Genomic DNA, 23,862 nt, shown 5'->3' with positions numbered 1-23,862 from the left:
CTCTATATGACATCCTTTTATATATTTGAACATGGCTATCATATCACCCCTTAACCTCCTCTTCTCCAGGCTAAACATGCCCAGCTCCCTTAGCCGTTCCTCATAAGGCATCGTTTCCAGACCTTTGACCATTTTGGTTGCCCTCCTCTGGACATGTCCCAGTTTGTCAGTGTCCTTCTTGAACTGTGGTGCCCAGAACTGGACACAGTACTCCAGGTGAGGTCTGACCAGAGCAGAATACAGTAGCACTATTACTTCCCTTGATCTAGATGCTATACTCCTATTGATGCAGCCCAGAATTGCATTGGCTTTTTTAGCTGCCGCGTCACACTGTTGGCTCATGTCAAGTTTGTGGTCAACCAAGACTGTTGTGCGTCACCAATATGCAGATGACACCTGGTCCCCACCCTCGTCATTTCACCTGAACCAAATGAGGCTGTGTTGATGATGAACTAGTGCCTGGAGGCAGTAGTGAGTTGAATGAGGGCTGACAACATGAAGCTGAATTTTGGCGAAATGAGGACTCTGCTGGTGAGAGGGTCCCATGTTCAGAAATTAGGTGTGGGGCCTGTTCTTGAAGGGGCTGCCCTTCCCCTAAAGGAGCATGTCTGTAGTCTTGGGGTGGGGTCAGCGGTACCCCTGGATCAGTGCTGGAACTTGAAGCCCAGTTGACTTCATGGGTGAGAAGTACCTACCTGTTCTGTCTGGTGCTCCAGCTACAACCATTCCTAGATTAGGATAACCTGGCCATTGTGGTGCATGTTTTTGTAACCTCACATCTAGACTACTGCAATGTGCTCTCCTTTTGGCCTCCTTCAGATATGATCCAGAGATCTGTTGTATTGACGGATGCATTGGCACTTAGTTTTACAACATTCAGTTCCCCATTCTGTGAGAACTGCACTGGCTGCCAATTTAAGGTATTTAGTGTCGACTTTTACAGCTCTAAATAACCTGGGACCCAGTTATTTGTCTGAGTGACTCCTCCCTTATCAACCAGCCCTGACCCTACAGGGCAGGGCTTTCTCTGCAGCTGTGTCCTGACCAGGGCATGAATGATGACAATTTTGTTGCAATGCTTCTGTCAAGTTCAAGCTTATCTGTTCCCCTGGACCTTTGGTGGAAATTGGGTCATTTAGCTGTATAAGGTCTCATGTTTTAATCTGCGCTGCTATGCTTTTATTGTAGATTAGTTTTAATTACTGTATTTCACTGTTGTTTTTATGGGATATGATATTGTGCATCAGGAAACCAAGAAACCATTGGAACAGGAAAAAAAACATTTGTACTGTTAAAATAAATTATTTACTCTCTTCCTGTATTCAGGCTATGAGTTTCATTTCTTATGTAGCCAAAATGGTACCATCCATGCACAAGAAAAAGGTGCCAACATGTTTGGGGAAACCAAGGGTTTCTGAAGGACCAAAAAACACCCAAAACAATATTTACCAAAAAGAAACCCCCCCACTAACGTTTTGTAGGGACTTGGAAAATAGCCGAATTACGAGTGAGTGCTCCAGGTGGAGAAATCAAAATTAGAAACTGAACTGTTAGAACCCAATACTAAGAATTTGTCAAGAATGTATAACTTGCTGCTGAAATGGAACACACAAGATGAAACAGTTAAATCAGCTATGATTAAGTGGGCACAGGACATTGGTCATAACATTATGTTTGCTGACTGGGAATGGTTGTGGAACACCGGGATAAAATTCACGGCATGTAATGCCTTAAAGGAAAATATTATGAAAATGATCTATAGGTGGTACACATGACCCCAGTCAAGCTAGCAAAGATTTATCGTTTGCCTGATAATAAGTGTTGGAAATGTAAAGAATCTGAAGGTACTTTTTACCACCTCTGGTGGACGTGCCCAAAGATTAAGGCCTTCTGGGAAATGATATATAATGAAATGAAAAAGGTACTTAAATGTACTTTCCCTAAGAAACCAGAGGCCTTTCTCCTGGGCATTGTCAGCCAATTGGTGTTAAAGAGAGATAGAAACTTTTTTATGTACGCTACTACAGCAGCAAGAATACTCATCGCAAAGTATTGGAAGACACAAGATCTACCCACTTTGGAAGAATGGCAGATGAAAGTGATGGACTACATGACACTGGCTGAGATGACTGGCAGAATCCGCAATCAGGGGAAGGAGACGGCGGAAGAAGAATGGAAGAAATTTAAAATCTATCTTAAGAACTATTATAAAGTTGATGAATGCTAAAATGCCGAGGTTTTGAGAAAGAAAGGGTTACAGCGATATAAGATTAGATTGAAGGAAAGATTAAGAAGTCACATGTTTGATAGAACTATTTAGAAGTTGCTGAAAAATTGTGGACATTGGGATGCAGAAAGGGGAGGTATGGGGGAGTCTGAGAAACGAGGTTTATGAAAAGAAGGTTATGAAATTATACGTGTTTGTATGTCTTTTTATATGTTTGTATTGTTTAAAAAACTTTTTGTAAAACCAATAAAAATTTTATAAAAAAAAACAACGAATTACGAGTGAGTGTGCTCAGGGCCACTGGCCATGAAATACTGAGGGGCCATCTGCTCTATATACTTTTAAAACACCGTTTTACCATTTTAAACAGCCATGGTTTTCCCCAAAGAATCCTGGGAACTGGAGTTTGTTAAAGGGGCACTACTGAGATTTGTTAGGGGACTCCTATTCCCTTCACAGAGCTACAATCCTCTGAGTTCTTAGATTTTAAGAATCCACTCAGTAGCAAAGGTCTCTTTTCTAATGCAATTTTTTTTAAAAAAAAAAATTCATGTAGTATCAAGGTCTGTGGTTTTGTAGTGTCTGTAAACTATTCTGGATTGATGCTTTTCCAGTTTTAGAAATTAATTTTCCTGGGCATCCCTGTTCTGGGACTGCTAATGGAGTTATCATGTTTATATGGTCTTTGGGGAGGGGGGCGCAGGAAGGCAGGAGATTGGAGCATCAACCTGCTTTCCACAATCCCATTTCATTCCAGCTCTTCTATTCTCACCCAATGATCTGTTCCAGTGACCTTCTTAGATAATGAAAATATGTTTTAAAATGCAAACATTCAAGTCTACATACTAGCAAAAAATCCATATTTGACCACCCATTCAGATCCACTAATAACTACCAAAGCAGATGAGAGCTTTGAAGATTTGCATTTGCTATGAAAAAGCATCTTCATCTAGGTCACAAGTTCTTCTTTAACCCACCACTTCACACCCAAATGAGCAACATCGTAGCTGAATGTACTGCAAGCCACAAATAAAAAATTAGGACATTAAAAAGCACTCTAGCTAAGGCAACATTATTTTGATGTATTTGTATGTTTGTGATTTATGCCTGTTGTTGTTGTTGTTGTTGTTGTTGGACAGTTTACAGCATAAAATACAAAATGAAAAACAGAATTCCTATCACAACAACAACTACTACAAATAACCACCCTCCCACAAACACATTTAAAAGGCCACAGATTGTTTATTTAGCCATTAATATCATTATTGTCATTATTAATATGCCCTAATGAAAACAAATGCTTTCAAACATTTCAACAAACGTTTACAACAAATGTAAACAAATGCTTTCAAGCTCGAATACCATACCGATTGCTGGTTCTCTGAAACAGTCATGTACTTATGCAACTATTGTTTACAAAGTATATGTCTGAACCCACATGCGTGGGTACCACTCATGTGTATTCACACACTATTAAGAGGTTAAGGGCTTGATACACATAACTCAGGCATACTTTCAATGAGTTCTTTTTGCCTAATGACTGTTGGCCAACTCCTTAAATGTTAGGTTTGATATTGCAGTTTATCCTTGGTCTTTGTCACTGTTTGCCTCCTTGTTGGCTTCTCTGCTTGACTTTGTCACTAGGAGGGCCATGAACCGCTGAGTCCCTGATGGAATCAGAGGCATGCCAAGAGTATGTCAAGAGGAGTTGGCAGCGACCGGGAGGTAGCCCAGATGGCTGCTTCTTCTTAATCTGTGATCAAGTCGTAATCAGTTAATCAAACCAATTAACTGATTATTGCTTTGCTCTGGGCAGAAATCAGATCATCTAATGAATCATTTGAAAACTGAAAAAGGATTGATTAACCTGATAATTCATCCACACACTGAATAATTTAACCAATTTTATATGGGGAATATCTTGTGTTAAAGAAAATTCAGCGTCTTGATTTGGTGAGATGTTGAACAGCAAGACTCAAAGAAATATTCTATCCAATTAGCCCCCTTGCAAGCCGGAACTGGAAAGCAAGTATCACTGTACCAATGTCACGGTTTAGAATCTGATAGCTTCACACTAATAACTGCAGTTTATTTGTGTCTGTGTATGACATAAAATAGCTTCATGGCATGAAAATGAAGACATTAAAAGTGCATGCTCAATGGAATAGAGAAATAATTGGCCTGCCCATTGGAAAGGTTCAGTATAAAAGCTTTAAATTAGGTTTACAAAACAACAGCATTTGTCATTTTCATGCCATTGCATAGAGTGGTGCATTTAGTTGCAATCCACACCAACAGTCATTTAGGTTGGCTTGCTGATTCACATTACCCTAAATGTCAATTGATTAGACTATGTGTTAAGAATAGAATTCTGAAGCAGAAGGCATCCCAGTTGGAAATATAGACGCTGACTCACCCCAATTTTAAAGGGGAGAAAGGAGTTATTACCTTTTGTTTAACTTCCACTGCCAAGGTCATTGGTATAACCTGGTCTAAAATCATGGGATAAGTAAGAGATATTTTAAAACAAATGATATATTATGTATCATTATATTTCTCTGAAAATTTGTCTTGATATTGAAGCCAAAATTAACTTGGATTTAATCCTAAAATAGATCATAAGCATGCTTACCCTCACTAATTCACATATATATTACTAGATACTACACTCTGGCTTCTGTCACGGTGTTCCATTGCACCAGAAGCAGTTTAGTCATGCTGGCCACATGACCCGGAAAGCTGTCTGTGGACAAACGCTGGCTCCCTCGGCCTGAAAGCAAGATGCGCAACAAAACCCCAGAGTCGTCTGTGACTGGACTTAACCATCTAGGGGTCATTTACCTATTACCTGTCTTATCTAAGTAGCTTGGGTGATATCTATTGCATTTGGATGGTTAAATTGAACATTTAGGTTTCTCATGGAACTATGGAGATGATGACCCACTTAATAGCAACTTTCCCACATTATATAAATCTTGGAATGGGAAACAGTGACTGCAAATCCAACCTCCATGCATTCATAACCATGTCTAAAAGCAGCTCATGTGCCCTCCTAGTCTTGTCTTTCTTACAATCATATGATTTATGAAAGGGGGTAATGAATTTTCATAATAAGAACTGCATATTATTAGCAAAGATGCTCAATGGAGGTGAAAGGATTTAGTGCTGATAATAATGCCAAAAGGGTATTGATGTTTCTACAGCAACCAGAAATGTACACCATTATTTCAAAATCATTATGTGTAATTCTGTTAACAGTTTTTTCAGCAACTACAGTTGTAATGTGAAAACCAATGTAAAAGGTAGCACAGCCAAACATAAGGCAAGTCGACTGAGCTACTGAATGAAAACGTGTGTTTGTATCCCACCCCCCCCCCATCCCCCGGCTTCATTACATTAGCAGGGCCTATGTTAAAAAAAAGTACGATTGAAACTTCATTTCGAGATGATTTTTCTGTTTTGCAGAAGACTAGAAATGCCTATTCAGTCTTTTCACACTCCTTCAGCTGTTGCTTTGCTGCCTCCCTAACTCAGTATTTTTGGTCAAGTCTGAGAGCATTTGCACTCGCTCTCACCAGTGGACATGGAGTCTATGAAAAGTTTTGTCTGTTTTGCCCTTCTTCATTATTTGAGAACATGACTGCAACAACACTAAACGAATATCAGCTGCCTACGCTGTAAAACATCTTACTGTGCTGCAAAGACTCTTCAGTGCCTTAAAGTCTCTAATTTTCCAGCCCTGGTCCCAGGAAATATGTCTATGTGGTCCTTACGACATCACTTCTGGGTGACATGCCAAGCAGATGAGCATTAGGGTGGGAAACATTGAACTTCATCCATTAAGAAGTATTAAAAGGCAACTTTATTAAACTTAACAATTTTTTATTTTTTATTTTTTGCAGTGAGGTAACAGCTTATAGTGTCTTGCAAAGAGATATGAGAAAGGGCAGGTTTTTCTTATCTTTTGTTATTGGAATTGACCCTCAGGATCTTTAGGCCTCAGCGAGAGCTTAAGCAAGCTTAGATCAAGGAAGGATTTTGAAATTGAATTTATTCAGATTAGCAAAACCTTCCATGACAGGATTTACTCTCAACAAGCTGTTGCCAAGTTGGAGCATACAAAGCGCAACCCATTTTGCTGGTATACAATCAACTCGTTATAAGGAGGGAGGGAAGGAGGGAGAAAAGAAAGCTGCTGGCTGGCATCAATAAAAAGATATAACTGAAATGTAAATATAGGTACTGGAGGAAAATGTTTTCTATTTGATCTTTCCTTTTCTCTGTGTGTTTTTTTAATTAAAAAAATGTATTGTATATTTTCTTCAAAGAAACACTAGACCAAAAATCAAAATCATAGCTGAACATTGTCTTCAGTTAAGAAGGATCTTAACAAAATTAACAAACATACAAAAATTATACAGAAATGAGGGATGCAGCGCCTATATATACACTTGCCTAGAAGGAAACCCCAGTGAGCTCAATGAGACCTATTTCTTCTGAGAAGACATGTAGGACTGAAGCCTTCAAAAAAGATAGGCACAGATTTAAGAAATGCTCTATTGAAGAATTATTGTTGAACTAAGAAATAATCATAAACCGTTTACCAGAAAACAGTTTGCTTAGGGATGGAATAGTAGAGCTTCTTTCCATGTTTTGTTATACTGTATTATATTAAAGTAGGGACGCGGATGGCACTGTGGTCTATACCACAGAGCCTAGGGCTTGCCGATCAGAAGGTCGGCATTTCGAATCCCCACAACGGGGTGAGCTCCCGTTGTTTGGTCCCAGCTCCTGTCCACCTAGCAGTTCAAAAGCACATCAAGTGCAAGTAGATAAACAGGTACCGCTCTGGCAGGAAGGTAAACGGCATTTCCATGCGCTGCTCTGCTTTGCCAGAAGTGGCTTAGTCATGCTGGCCACATGATCCAGAAGCTGTCTGCAGACGAACGCTGGCTCCTTCGGCCTATAGAGCGAGAGTCGTCCGCGACTGGACCTAGTGGTCAAGGGTACCTTTACCTTTGTTATCTTAAAAATAAGGTTACCATATTTCAAAAAGTAAAAACCAGGACACCTTGAAAGCCAAAATGGGGCCTAAACCCCAATTCAAATGGCTCTTGAAAATCAGTTTCCTCCAAGAGCACCTGAATCTGGTCCAACTGGGTATGCAGCAGCTGGGGTGCACTTGCAGAGTCCTGTTAGAAATGCAGCAACTGCTTTCCAGCCTTGCCAAATAGACTGGTGCAAGAAGAATTAAATTGGGTAGACCTTTTTCCCCATCCCAAAGAGCTGATCAGCATGATCATTGATTTTCTAATGCACTTCAGTATCCACAGCACAGGTAGCTGAATTGGAGAGAGAAGCAGCATATAGCAGCCATTTGTGTGCCTGCTTCCTCCCCCAGCAAGTGATATCTGTACTCCCATGGATCATGGGAATATAGGAAGCTGCCTTATACCATTGGTCCATGGGGCTCAGCATCATCACTTCTGACTGACAATGGCTCTCCAAGGTTTGAGGCTGGAGTCTTTACCAGCCGCACCTAGAGACTCTACCAAAGATTGAACCTGGGTCCTTCTGGGTGCTAAGCATGTTCTCCATCACTGAGCTACAGTGCTTCCTCAAAAGCACGAATCATATCAACTGGATCAAGTCATAAAGATTTAGCTGGCTAATACTAATACTTAATACTTTGCATGTCTTAAATTTTCAAGATAATCAGTACTGGGCTTCACAGAATAAGTTTGGGGGCCTCTGTTCAGTCACGCATGATGTTTCAAAGCCCTTATCTGTGCTTGAGATTGTCCATGGAGGACTCACTCTGGTACTCCTACCCTCAGAGGTTAAGTAAGGACAGAATCTGTCATGGCACCCAATCATGGAATTTCCCCCAGAATCGTTGCTTGTGACCTAAGCACTCTTCATACACACATACTGTATGTTAGAGTGAAAAAGAACTTTATTTCAGAAGTTAGCTCTAAACATATGAAGGCCTGGGCAGAGCCATGTGACCTTGGGGGCAGGACTTAATTGGCCCTGCACCTGCTTTGTATCCATATTGCTCCTTCATGTGGGTAGTATGGGGAGTGGGCTTACTTTATTATCATTTAGGCATCTGGTGGAAACTGTTTTGGGCTGTTATTCTGTCTGCATACTTATTTAAGAGTAGGCATGTAAAATACTGTCTTGTTATTCTTGTTTCCTGCTTGGCAGGGGGTTGGACTCGATGGCCCTTGTGGTCTATTCCAACTCTATGATTCTATGATTCTATTGTTCCAACCTTTGCAATGCTATATTTAATTGTGATCTTTTGGGTTTTATTGCCATGGTGCTGTAATTTTGATTTTTAGCTGTTAAGTGATTTTAAATTGTTATTTTTTTATTCTATTTGCATACCCTTAGGACGTCCTAAGGAAAAGTGGGACATTCTGGGATCAAATCAGAAACCGGGATGACATCTCTTAATCAGGGATGTCCCTGGAAAATAAGGACACATGGAGGGTGTGTATTTGTATTATTGTTCTTAATTTCTGTTTGTAACCTGCCACAAAAGCTATGTGCAGAAAATAGGGAGATATCTTACTCTGCAATCTAATGCATGCTTACTCAGGAGTACCACTGTGTTCACTGGGGCTTATTCCCAAGAAAATGTGCACAAGAAGCTTATATAAAAATAATAGCTCAGCTCCCAAAGAGTTTAGTTTCTTTCGTACCTAGAAATTAGCAATAAATATTTAATTTTTAAAATTTAATGTGACTTCTGAGTAGAAATGAATAGAATAGAAAATATACACTCATTTATTTTATTTAGAATCATTTATTTTTTATTGTTTTAATTTATGAATTGCCTTCTTCATGTGTGTCAAACAATTTACAAGTTATAGTTGTAGAGTAAGAATATCGCACCATATGTATTAAGTATTCTAAAGCCCAATAATGTTTATTTTACAATTTTTATCTTCTTTTTATTTTTATATTCATGTAAAGCCTAAAGTTTATTCAGCTCACATGGTAGATCCATTCCTGGGAAATCTAGAGACTTTTTTCTTGTTTCGTTTCATCCTTTCCTATTAATTCATGCTTTTCAAACCCTGTTTAGGACAAATTGGATTTTCTTTTGATTTGTAAAACCTGTTACTTCATATATTTAACGAAAGGCTAATTTCCATCCATAAATGAAATGTTTTTAAAAGAAAATGGTTTCCCTTAGCATTAACACATATTTTATAAGTTATTTCTGTGTGGGGTTTTTTAATACCCATAAAATACTTGTGCCTTGAATAGCCCTTTTAAATTTAACCAGAATATCTTTTTTTATAATTGATTTTAGCATTGAATACTATTTGGCGCTACTTCAATCAGCTTCTCTTTTAAAACAAAATAACCAATTCTCCTGCTTTTAAGAGCAATTGGATTATTGCTCATTCAAAGTCTATTATACTCTCCAACCCCATTTTTGTTCATAAATGAGCTGGAAGTATATGACATATTTTGAATGAGTTAAAACTGGATGGGTATTCAGCAGTGGTACAGTATAAAATTATTAATAAATTTAGAATATTAAAGACAAACAATGTTCCATGCTAAAACGGACAACTTCTGCGGGGGTTTGTTTTCAAATGTTTCAACATCTGTTAAGTTCTACTAACAATACAATGCTTGGATACAAACCTTGCAACTAAAATAAAATGCTTGCTTCATTCAAATACAATAACCTTGCTTTTAAATTTGAAATAAATAAATAAAAGAAACCTGAAAGGCGCTGTTTTCACAGACTGTTTTATGTATACAAAATTGAAACCAGAGAATTAATATTAAACCGACCGTAATTATTAACCTTGGATTAAATTTTATCTTTTATAGAGAGCCAGAGCAACTGCCACCAAAATACACTGGAACAGTATTTTATATATGAGCTCACATAACTTTCTTGCTTCCCTGCTGGAGTATACGTATGCATAGATTGCAAATTATTAATTTGTATACATGCCTAGTTACGATTCCATTGGCTCTGACATTAGGCTTGTTTCTCATAATAAAGGCCACTGTTGTATGTATACTATCTTAAATGGTCTTTTTGTGACCTTGGTCTGTACCCTCCAACAAATGAGCAGGATTTTTTTTCCCCCTGATGGACATTGGGAGGGGGGGAATCATCATTATCCATGCGGTGCACCAAGGCATACAAACTTCCTTGTGACCGTATTTAAAGAAACGGACACAAAGAAATAGTCATTGCAGTTACAATAGGGGAAATCTAGTATGCATTTCCAAGGAATCACATTTTGGGGAGAATTACAGAATAATTACACATATGCTTAGATCACGAGCATTCAATGAAGCGGACAATATTTTGGGGATTTAAGATGTTGGTGTTGTGGTCGTCTCTAAGAAACCAGGATAATTCAGACATTCAAATGCAAAAATGCACCATTTGGAGAGTGTAATGCGGTCTGTTCTGGTCAGTGTTACAAATTCGGAAAGGATTCCCTGGCTGCAGACATTAGCCACTTAATACTTAAATCTGTTTCCAAATGTAAAGCATAGAACAAAAGTGCTTTGCATTAATGAAATGTATCCTAACACTAGGTGTAGTGACACATTTCATTAATGTGTCACACTGGTGACATAAAATATAATTACAAAAGATATGCCTGTCGCAGAGACTGATAGAATCTTTGGATTGTACCAAAAATAGATAGAAATGTCTGAAGAACTTTAAATAAAAGCCAGGATGTGCAAACTGTTAACAGGAGTTTTGAGAGCCATGAATATGTGCATTGACTTTATTTGGGTTATAGGATCAAACCATGAAAAATAGTCCAGAGCAAAACAAATAAGGGGGAAAATAGAAGTAGGCAATAATAAAACATTTCTAAATTATTACAATGTAATTGGCACCCTGTACTTAACTCCGAGCTCTCTGAATTTTGCCTTCTAATTCCCATTCTTTCTCTCTAGCAGATGATTGGTGATTTTTGCATACAACCTGATCAGAGCTAGCTCTGCATGTGCAACCCTGACTCCTCAATCAAACGTCCAATCCCTGGGAAATGTGAGCACATAGCTGTTTGTGCGTACATTTCCTGCTGTTGGATCAGGGCCAGCAAGTGCAGCAGCACTGAGTTATGAAAAGTGCATTTGTGGTAACTGGTATTCAGAAGTGACCAGCTTATTTTTTTCCATAAGGAGGGATATTAACAGAAATATTGATTGTGTAATAGAAGGGAGCTCATGTAATGTTAAAAATGGTTGGCTAATTTCACCATGTAAGTAGGGCTTTCAGAAGGATCACAGCATTTCTAAACCATTGTTTTTTAACACATTGAATTATATACATAGAAGGAAGTTAACTGGCTTCCTTGGAGTTCTGAAACAGAGAGAATTTAGTAGTTAGGTAAAAATAGCAGTACTGATAAGCAGTCCAATCCAACTTACTGAAGAGTTATTAATTCTCTCTGATCACCGAGAATGTTAATACCAATGTTAACACCATTACCATATTTAATTAATTATTTTTAGGTGGATTCAAGTTACAAGCAAGGAGATTCCAACTAAACATCAGGAAGAATTTTCTGACGGTAAGATCTGTTTGACAGTGCAACAGACTCTCTTGGAAGCTGATGGAGGTTTTTAAGCAGAGGTTTGATAGTCATCTGTCACAAATGCTTTAGCTGAGATTCCTGCATCACAGGGGGTTCGACTAGGGGCTAGATGATCTTCAGGGTCTCATCCAACTCTACAATTCTATGATTGTATGTGCTGTTGGAGGGAGAGATTGAGAGGGAGCTTAGTTTGGGCTTTGTAAGCATCTTAGGGTGCTGACTTTCCCTAGAGATCTGATATGTTTGAGCAGTGAATCTGGTCATCTGTGAAGTGTTCAAGCTGCGTGTTTCCACTTTTGCTCAACCTGTATATCTATAAAGAAACATCAGTATTGCAAAATGGCAATAAGCCTCCAACAACTTCCTTCCAAACAGAACCAAACCCGAGTTATTGCTGCAATCCTGGAACGTCTTACCTCAGTGGGATGAGCATGACAATATCGTTACAGGTTTGCAAAGTACAGTAAGAAGTACAGTAATAAATGGGCCTAATTCGTAAACAACTAAATGCCAACCGTAATTCATAAGAAAGAAAAAGCAAGTGTGAATATATAAAAGCACTTGTATAGCAAGTTTTGTTCAGGTGTAATATTTAGTTACAGCAGGTTGCAACCTTAATTTTTTAAGCCTTGTCATTCCTGCTGCTTTTCAATTTGTCAAGAGGACTGAAGCTTAAACATTTAATTATTTTGATCCCACTCTCCACACATTAGTCTTAAATGCTCTTAATTTATTCTACTTGGAGTTGATAACTGTTTCTTCCATTGCACTAGTTGATCATGAGTGTGTGCATTTTTTTGTATTTTGTTCTAGTTCAGATTCAGGTTCTGTTCCATTTTTTATTTTGTCTCAGGCTCAAGTTCAGTTTGAATCCCTGCTCAAAGGAACTGATACACACGGGGAAATTTTCTTTTGTGTACTCTTGCCCCTGTGTATTGAATGTGAAGCTGAATGCCAGTAAGTTCAGGAGTTATAACAGGAAATTGATCATTCCAGCATACAGTACATATGAAATGTGCAGTCATAAGTTTAAGGTATTCTTTAGGGAACTGGATAAATTCATGGAATATGGCTCTGTCAACAACTATTAGCTAAATGCAAGCCACCGAATACTATATTCTGAGGAGCAACAGCAGGAAACATTCCTTTTTGTGACCATACTGGCCTTCGATGACTGCTATTAAAAACAGGTTAAGTTCTACAGGTTTCAGTGGTGCTTACTCCCAGGTAAGTGGAAATAAGATTGCAGCCTTAGTTTGATTTAGCAATACAAGACCTATAACCTCCTTGCCTCTGTCACCAGATGGCAATACCAAGATCTTGTTGACTTGATCGTATCTCCTGATAACCTCTTACCAAACAAACAGGTAACAAAAAGGGATGCTCTTGGCACCATCATTTGCTCTTCCTTTGCCTTTGTTTTCGCCTCAAGAATAATTAACAATGTCCTTTCCTCAGGTAGGCTCCTTTAAATGTCACGGAAAGAGCACATCAACCAAGACACCAAGCAGGGGAGGAATGTGATTCTCTTTTTGTCTAAAGAAGTAAGACCATTGATTCAGAATGATTAACCTTTGAATAAACATATCTTAAAAGAGTCTGGTGGGAGCAGATGCATGTAAATGCAGCAAGCATAATCAGTGCTCACTTCTTTGCCCTGCAGATGGCTCCAAATACAAAGGGAGCCAGACACAGGAACACAGGAAGCTGACTCAGTATGAGGCCCATTGGTCCATCCAACTCAGTATTGTCTGCACTGACTGGCAGTGGCTCTCCAGGATTTCAGGCCGGAAATCATTCCCAGCCCTATGCTGGGGATTGAACCTGTGACCATCTGCATGCTAGGCAGCTGCCCAACCATTGAGCCACAGATCTTCATAGCTACTAGCCATGATCTCATGGACTCATATGTCAGCGGAATAGTTTAGATGTGCAGAACACATATATCCATATACAGTGATACCTTGGGTTATGAAGTTAATTTGTTCCGGAGGTCCGTTCTTAACTCGAAACTGTTCTTAACCTGAGGTGCGCTTTTGCTAATAGGGCCTCCTGCCGCTGAGTGATTTCCGTTCTCATCCTGGGGCAAAGTTCTCAACCCGAGGTACTACTTCCAGGTTAGCAGAGTCTGTAACCCAAAGCATTTGTAACCCAAAGCATTTGTAACCCCAGGTACCACTGTACCTGCATAAGAAAAAGGCTAAGAAAAAGAAAAAGGCTCAGGATTTGTATCTGACACCCTTGCTAATTAAGAAGGGAAATATGAAATCTGCTCCATACTTTGGGGTAGATGTTTGTGCTCCTTATTCTTCTAGTGAAAAATTAAGTCACTGAATTTTTTGTTTTGTTTTTGTTTGTTTTTCTGCTAGTCTAGACATGGTAATGTCAAGCATTCATACCCAAAAGCATGGAAAAAATCTATGAAACTTCTGTCTTCTCAGAGAAATAAAGCAGCAATCAGAAAAAACTCTCCATTTGTGCCAGTATCCTGGTGGCAACTCTTTAAACAGGTTTATGAATGTGCTGAACAAAGGTCAAACCAAAAGACACACAAATAATTAAGTAGCTGAAGGCTGCATTTGGGTAGTTCCAAGTGTAGTATTTCTGTGATTGATAGCTCTGAACTATACCTGGGGGTTTCAGCAGTATCACTTCATTCCAAAACAAATTCACAGCTATTATTTATTACAGGTGATTCAGCCATTTTTCCTGAGGGCAGTGTCTCTGCTGTAAAGGTACCAGAGTTTCCCTTCCTTCAAGCTGCAATATTTTATTGCTTGAAAAATGACACCTCCTATTTTGTTAGGGCAATCTGTGCTAAAACAGTTGTTGAGTGGTATGTGAGTGTGTGAAACTGTCATGGACCTACCGTATATGTGGTGTGAGTGAAATTATAGGACACAGTATCCATTCTGCTGTAGGCTGACCCTGCCAGTCACATTGAGCTGTACCAGACTAAACATTTGATGAAGTTCAGTCTATTTCAGGTGCATCAAGGAAGCCACTACCATCCTAAAAGAAAACATTACATAGGAACTCTGTATAGATCATGTGTGTCCCCCCTTGTCTTTTTCTCTAAATGAAATAGCCCCACATGTTGTAATCTTTTATCATTGGGTAGTTGTTCCAGCCCATTGATAAAAACTATGCCAACTCCACAATATCCTTTTAGAGATGCCCTTTGGAACCAAGATCATACCCTTAACATATGCCTGTCATCAAATGAAAAGCTAATGGACATAGAAATAGAGAAGCAGATAGCTGAAGTGATGGAGGTATGGTATCTTGGGGACACCAGGGTCTAGCAAATTTGTCATTTATGGTTATACCCTCCTCCCAATGGTTATCTTACTTAGAATCATAGAGTTGGAAGGGACCCAAGAGTCATCTAGTCCAACCCCCTGCAATGCAGGAATCTCAGCTAAAGCATCCATGACAGATGGCCATCCAACCTCTGCTTAAAAACCTCCAAGGAAGGAGAGTCCACCACTTCCCAAGGGAGACCGTTCCACTGTTGATCAGCTCTTACTGTCAGAAAGTGCTTGTAACTTGAAGCCATTGGTTCAAGTCCTACCCTCCTGCTCTTCCTTAGTTGCTGCCTACTTCCCCTGGTTGTGGGAAAGAGTGGGAACAACTTTTTAGTTTGGCTATGGTAGTAACTTGAATCACACCACCATTATCAGTAATATATAAAACAGTGAAAAATGTAAATTGGTGGCATGTCCATGGTACAGGTATATAAACAACCAGAAAATAAGGTGAGTTTTTGTTGGTTATTTTATTTTTATTTTTATTTTTATTGTCCTTGTTGAAAGATTAGTGTAGTAAGTTGTGGCCAATTTAGTGCACCATATAAGAACAAAAGGGGGAAGAGGGAAATGGAGCATTTTGCAGTGGAATCCTTTCCAGTGCTATTTTTCTAGAAAAAGAAGTGCCAGAGCTTAACATTAACTTCTCCCTTGTTTTTTTGAATGACAATGGTGCCCACCTGAGAGGTGCCAGAGCTGAGCTCCAATGAGCTTCAGCTGGGGGGGGGAGCCAAATCTTTCTATGAATATTGTATACTCCTATGGCTGTTACTTGCATTGGGAAGAAATTTCCTATTGGCATCAACAAGTCTTTTCCCTTCTATGCAAATAGCATGGGGGGAGGTGAACAATACTGGGACCATGCTGAAGGAAAGGGTTACATTCCCCCCCCCAGGCCATGGTTCTGATCTGGATCCCCCCCCCCCTTTCCACTCAACAGTCTGAAATTCAGAACAGAGAGCAGAATCTAAACAATTAGATGATGTCTGGGACATCCCCTTGGCTGTGGCCTTACTCTTAGGAATACTTAACATAATGGATAATCAAGCCCTGCTTCAGCTGCACTTTTGCAATGAGACAATCTGTAATAGCAACAGCTTAGACAAATTGTGACCGGAAGATTAATGCTACTTGATATAATATATGGCAGCACTGAGCAGAACTGAAGGAATACATTTATTTAAATTTGTTTATTATCATCTTGCCAATTAAGACAATGTGCAGTTTGCCAAAATATGTATCAAGCCACCTCTCTCCTTGATTGTGACTAATCTCATCCTGTTCATTTTTGTTGTTTCGTCCAGATATACATCATACAATGCCCAAGGGCCATTCATATTTGGAAGCTGATCAGCTGTGACTGATTGTAAAAGAAAATAAAAATAAATGCAATCTGAGGTCATCATAAATACTTATGTTCTGCATTTGTAAGAAATCAATCATTTAGCATGGCAACACCTACACTCTAAGGGACGCGGGTGGCGCTGTGGGTAAAACCTCTGTGCCTAGGGCTTGCCGATCAGAAGGTCAACAGTTCGAATCCCCGCGGCGGGGTGAGCTCCCGTCTTTCGGTCCCAGCTCCTGCCCACCTAGCAGTTCGAAAGCACCCCTAAGTGCAAGTAGATAAATAGGTACCGCTTTATAGCGGGAAGGTAAACGGCGTTTCCATGTGCTGCGCTGGTGCTGGCTCGCCAGAGCAGCTTCGTCACGCTGGCCATGTGACCCAGAAGTGTCTCCGGACAGCGCTGGCCCCCGGCCTCTTAAGTGAGATGGGCGAACAACCCTAAAGTCGGACACTACTGGCCCGTACGGGCAGGGGTACCTTTACCTTTTACCTACACTCTAGAACTCACTTCCTTATTCACATCAGGCAGGAGGTGCCTAAAAGCATTTCTGTTCAGGCAAGCCTATCCAGACATGCAGAAGTCAACATGTGTTTGAAACTATTTTTAGCTTTTTGTAGATTTTCATTATTATTACTTGTTTTGTGTTTTTTGTGTTTGTTTGTTTTTTGTACATTGTTTAGAGGTTCTGTTTACAATCAAGTATTATATACGTTATGATAAATGAATGAATGAATGAAATTTTATAATCTGCTTTAGTTACAAATTTAGCCCATGCAGTCCTTCTGAAGTTAAGAGTAACCTTTCCCAGTCAAGCCACCATTCACCAATGGTCCCAGGGTAGGTGGCTTATTTTGTAAAACTGATTAAAATACGGCATACCACTTAGTGGTGAATGGCATGGTGGGGCGGCAGCTGCTTCAATGTGAAGAGTGCGCATGTATTTCTGTGGAGCTACTCAAAGCTATCTGGAACCTCTAGGATTTGCTGTGTGCAAAGGAGGTTCATGTTCTGAAAATAGTCGGGCTTAAAGTGCATAACTAGGTTTAATCTTGCCTTTATGGGCATCGAAAATCTCCTTCTTTCCAGCAATTGATGCAATTACTGCTACACAAAAAGAAAATGACAAAATGTTATATAGCACTATTGCCACAAATAGACCATGGACAACATCCTACTGATCCCTACCTCCACTTACCTCCCTTATCTGCTGTTCTTCCATAGCTGTCAACTTTTCCCTTTTCTTGCGAGGAATCCTCTTCGGAATAAGGGAATTTCCTTTAAAAAAAGGGAAAAGTTGATAGCTATGTGTTCTTCCTGTGCTGAATTTTACCTTAAGGCTCCTTCTGGCAGGGGCCTGTCGTATTCTATATGCTCTTATGCTCTATGCACACTGACAGCGTTGTATAAAATATTGTGATTGCCTCATGTTATTTTACATGGTAGCATTATATTCTCTGCATAATAACACTTCCAGCTTGAGTTATTCTAGCATTCCATAGAAGCAGACTACCTCAATATGACAGGCCAGAAGAAGGACACGAAACAGCCTATGCACACCAAGTAGCCCATGGCTTTTCAGGCCTGGATGAGTAGCACTTAAGGATTGGTGCAGTTCTTCCCTAGTTCTTCCCACCATGGAATGACCAGGGAATGGAACGTTCTTACCTTCCTGCTCTCTCTCTCTCCCCATGTAACAAGGAATAATACTCAAGTCAAAGCTTCTCTGTGTACTCTTCAGTATCGGACCCAACCTTGAATGTGCCTTGATTGAACTAATTATACTGCTAGGGGGTAGGAGGTTGCAGTTCATTGCAAATGCACATGGCAAAAGAGAGATCATAAAAAAGGCTTTTATATCTCTAATCTCCCAACACAGCAGAATCATTTTATGAGGCTTTAGAATACACTCTTGGTCTTGGTGATGCATGGAGGGGGGAAAGCAAATATTTTAGCCAACTTTCAATAGGCAAAACCAATTATAATGTAGCAAACAGTCTTACAATATGCAAGCTCACTGGAATTCTTATTCCATCCCTCCTCCTTTTTTGCTTCTGTTCTTCAAAGCCTGTAGATCACTCCCACACACTGACGGAAGGGAAAGCTGAAATTGTGAACAAGTCACTTTTCTTCTTTGCCTCTATTTCCTTTTCAACCCTTTCTTTCTTTTCGGTGTAAGTTGTAAGCTCTTTGGAACCAAAGCTGTCCTTTTCTATAAATATATGCCATGTCTAACACAATGGCCCCCATGATCTCGCTTGTTGCCTCTCAGTGCTGCAATAATACAAATAATCATGTCTTTCTACTAGCTGTTCTAAACCTACATGCTTCACACCCTCTTCCTTACGGTGTCCGCTTCCATTTGTCAGGGAGTGAATGCATGGGTTTGATTTATGCGGAGAAAGCATGATATAGACAGCATCACTTATGCTGAAACTTCATCTGTGGCTCCTTGCAGCTTAAACCTACAAGACCCAGTCAAGAAATAGACAGGTGGATTTCGTCTCCTGTGTTGAGCACAAATGTTCCCTCTCTTCAGTTGCAGTTTTCGTAGAATTAGATTTAGATTTTGCCTTCAGGGCTGATTCACATGGAGCTCAGCTTTGGTACACTTTTCTAAACATGATGTAAATGTATGCTTCCCAGCTAGTAAATCTGATCACTCTGACATCATAGATTGAGAGTTCTGTTGCATCACTTCAGATTCAAATGCATGCTTTCAAGATGTGCAGTGTGCTTCAGATCATGCTGGTCCTCTCCCAACTAACCTGAGTCAGTATAAAGAGTCTAATCCATATATATCTTGTTGCACTAATTATGGCAAGGAAACTGAAAAAACAAACATCCATATTTTGCTAGGACAATTCTGCAATGTGTGTTGTATGCTCACAGGAGGAGACCTGGTAGCCACAAATCTTTCCAGGACTGTGGAAACGAATTATGTAGTGAGTTCAATTCACAAAAGGTGAGCACTTGATAGGTGCCACATAGTAGGAAAATGATCTGTGCAGTCAGGAAAAGTTATTTCAGATTCAGAGCGCTTCATCATTCACGTTCAGGATATACACAAGAATGTAAATGCTCATCTAGTTCCTCTGAAAAAGAATTCAACTTGACATTTTCAAAATTAAACAGAATATCTATCTATCTATCTATCTATCTATCTATCTATCTATCTATCAATCTCTGGGGCCAAAACACTGACAATGTAATCGTTAAGAGATTTTAATGGCATTGTCATTTTGGCTATCGACACAGTTTTTTAACCTGTTCAAAAGTCCTTTGTGAAACCTCCAGCTTGCCTGGGTTACATTGCCCTTTCAGTTTCCAAACCCCTTTAAAGAGAAGCAAAATTGGTTTCATTTAATAGGTGATGTTAAAAGACTTCCCCAGTGAACTCGATAGAAAGGAGGAATAGGGAAACCCAACTTTTTGCCCTCTCTGACAGAAATCATTCCAGTGTGACCACCTGATGGGCTCTTGGGGTTAATTAGAAAATCCCCATCAAGAGCTCAGAGGCCAATATCAGCTGTCAAAATCCCACATTCCCCTTCTTTCAAGTGCAAAACAACCTGTGTCTGAAGATGTGCCAGAGTATAAAAGGGCACACCACCACCACTGTGGGCTCTGACTTAGCTCTATTCACAGCCTCACTACTATGAATACAGCAAAATCTCAAATGAAAGTTTTAATCTCCCCAATGCATTCATCCCAAAGAGAAAAGGGTTTCCCTTTTAACAATTTTCCTCCTTAAACCTTTTGTGTTGGTCCGCTTTGGTGCGTGGGGGGAGAGGTTTTTACTCTGACCCAGCAAGGGCTTTTGCTATAGAAAGCACTGCACCTCACCCTTTTATGCTGGAATCAGAGTAAAGGTCTCCTCAGACCAAAAGTAACTAACGCAAAAGGGCTTAAATGCAGACTGAACATGGCCAGAATGGTTTTTTAAAACACACACACACCCCAAGAAAGAGGCACCTGATTTCAGTAAACTTACCTATTTGTGCCTTTCCACCTTTCTTAGCAGCCAACGTGCTGGATAGGAATTCCTGTGTAAAGAGAGACCTTGATGGAAAAAATAGTTGGGGGGAAATGGACAGCAGTATACCTCTCCACAGAATGCAAGTCTGAAGCCTGCAGCCCCTCTGCAGAAGAGGCAAATTTGTAAATAGTAAACTTAATTTAATTTTTATCAGAGCTACACAGAGCATGACCAAAGCCATTCCGATATCAAATTTACTAATGGTTAATTTCACCTTTCCACATCACGAGAAGTCAAGTTTATTGCATTTTAGCTTTTCTTTACATACTGCAAGTTATCTTAGCTATATAATGTTTGCATTACAGTGGTACCTCTGGTTACATACTTAATTCGTTCTGAAGGTCCGTTCTTAACCTGAAACTGTTCTTAACCTGAAGGACCACTTTAGCTAATGGGGCCTCCTGCTGCCGCCACGCTGCCGGAGCCCAATTTCTGTTCTTATCCTGAAGCAAAGTTCTTAACCCAAGGTACTATTTCTGGGTTAGTGGAGTCTGTAACCTGAAGCGTATGTAACCTGAAGCGTATGTAACCTGAGGGAACACTGTATATAAGAGAGAAGAAAAAGAAAGGCCAGTTTACAAAAATGCCCCTAGCTTGCATTGCATCCTTTTGACACTGAGTGACTTATTTTAAACAAATTTTCCCTTAAGTTCAGCATCTAGATACAGAAAATAGCATAATTAAAAAATTATGGGTTAACCAAAACATCCAACTTCACTTATTAATCCTTATTCAGGATTGAGAACAACCTCTTCTGCCTAATCTATGGAATAGAATATTAACAAATAATGTGAAAGATCTTGAATAGGTTCAGATTCACATAAATAACATTATTATTGGGGGACAGGGCAGAAATGTGCCTCATTCTACATGCAGCACACTCTCATTTTAACTATTTTTTTTAAAATAAATAACTAGCTATAGGCCACTGCTTATATATGTCACCACTGTGCCCACATTTATGGCAAACAAAATTTATCTGTGCCAACATGTCCTGTTATAAAAGAAGCACCTACTATATATCATAAGACCCCAGTGTTTGCATTATTATGGCAGAGAAGTGTGTGTGTGTGTGTGTGTGAGAGAGAGAGAGAGAGAGAGAGAGAGAGAGAGAGAGAGAGAGAGAGAAATCCCATAGCCCACATTCGTTATTTTAAAAGGCATTTGTAGAGATGTTAATGGTGGATATCCACGCAGGCAGGCAGGCGTAGTGGAAGGGGTCTTTGTATTAAAATGCATCTCCTCTGTGCATCTTTAGAAGTGCTACTTGGTCTTTTTGAGGGTTATTTCACTGTAAAATGCCCACCGATTGACTCACAAAACCAAGGCAGATGCTATTCCAATCTCATTTAGAATAGCTCGGTGCTTTCAAAGAGCTCTCCCGACCCCCTGAAAGTACCATTCGAAGTCACCTTTTGTACCATGTCCCTCTTACTGATATGAAGGAGGCATGATTTTATGAGTGAGTGAGAACACTGCCCTCCCCTCCGCAGGACTGAGCTCCCTTCAAGTGATTATTGTTTTGTTTCTTTCCCTCAGAGCAGTAACACCTACATTGTATGAGGAGAGACAGAAAGCATTCATACCCTTCAGAAAACCATTCACTTAAAGGCAGCTGGACGGACTAAAGTGTTCAGCTTGCCCTCTTCACTCTTGGATGAGTTTTGTGCAAAGCCCGGGCTTGGAGGCCTTCCCTTCACAGATCCGAGCAATTAATGAGAGAATGATTGTATTAAAATAAAAAAGGGGGAAAGGAAAATGTTGTAGTGTTTGGTCTGCCTCGATCATTTGGGTTTGTAATTAAATTATACTCCTGAAGTCCCCCACCATTATGGGGAAATGGCTGGTCTTTTCCTTTCTTTCTTTTTTAATGCACGATGAAAAAGTAATGCTGTTTACGTAATTAATAGCCATGTGTGGCTTTTCTTTCATATTAAAGGGCTAATAAGGGTTTGAATATAGGGCCTACTGTTAATCCAGCAGCAATTGGAATTAATACTTCCCCAGCCAGATTCTTAGTCAAACAAGATGCGGGGGGAGGGCATTAATTTAGCATCACTCCCCCCTTAATTCTGACAGGCTAGTGAATCAGTTCCTTTCAAAGGAAGTTTTTGTAGCATGAACAGAGTTCAAAAGGTCCTAACGGAATGTTAAGGACCTCTCTGCCCCGAGGTCTGTGTGTTACTGACCAGGATCACATTCCCTAGAAACACTGTGGCTGTTCACTTCTTAAAAGTCCATTAAAAAGACAACAATCCTTTCTCTCCTCCTGCTCATCTCCCTGTCTCCCCGCTTTCATTTTCAAGCTAGTTATTCCTGGCAAGACATACTGCTTGTTTTTTACTTTTCACAATGCAGTCGGTATATAAGACATCCTACCATCAGATCACTTGACAATATTTGACCATTTTTGTAAGCTAGTTTGCACTCTGGCTTCTCTTTCATCTGTCAGCTTCATGGGATTTATTTTGGCTTCTTCCATATGTTGGATTGTCGGGTCACCACCAGTTCGTAGTTTCAGTATAATTCTACCAATAAGGAAATAATAGCAATAGTAATAGTAGTAGTAGTAATAGTAATGAGTTTTCCACATGTCATAGAATATATTTCTGCCATTTCTATATGGTGGAACTGTGTGTCTGAACTATCAGTTCTGCTTTTACTAAAATAATAATGACTAGGATGCATGCTGGAGAGAAATGGACTTACGGATGCAGCAAACAACAGATGTACATTCTAAACTCTGCCTCAAATATCACTATGGGGAAGGAACATGGCTCAGTGGTTGATCACATGATTTGCAGGCATAAGGTCCCAGGTTCAATCCCTGGCTTCTTCAAGTAGGAATGGGAAATACTCTTGTCTGAAACCCTGGAAAACCACCGTCAGTCAGTGTAGACCGGGAGTAGTCAACACAGTGACCTCTAGATATCTTAGACTGCAAATCCGATCTGCTCCAGCCAGCATGGTCAGTGGTCATAGATAATGGGGAGCTGCCCTCTGCAACATTATTTGTTTTTTGGTGTGTGGGGGGGTACCCAAATGGTATAGGCAATACCGAGTTATAAGGTTGGATTTGGTATAAGCTATCTTCCTTTGTTTCTAATAAGGGTAAATTATTTGATAGACATATAATACATAATGTTATTTTTTCCATATTTTGAAAAATGGCATTGCTCTATAGGAAAATAAGGAGGGATTGTGGCCAGTTGGAACAGTGACCAGTTTTCCAGGGCCATATGACATGTGACACTGGAGAAAAATGGAAGATCACACCAAACAGGCCTCCATGGAATAGTTGAGGTGGTTCAGTTGACATGAGAGCAAACTGTGTGATACTCCT

The sequence above is a fragment of the Podarcis liolepis genome, assembly GCF_965112155.1.
Source record: "Podarcis liolepis genome assembly, chromosome: 1".
In the NCBI taxonomy this organism is placed as follows: Eukaryota; Metazoa; Chordata; class Lepidosauria; order Squamata; family Lacertidae; genus Podarcis; species Podarcis liolepis.
Note: the sequence above shows the minus strand (reverse complement) of the source record.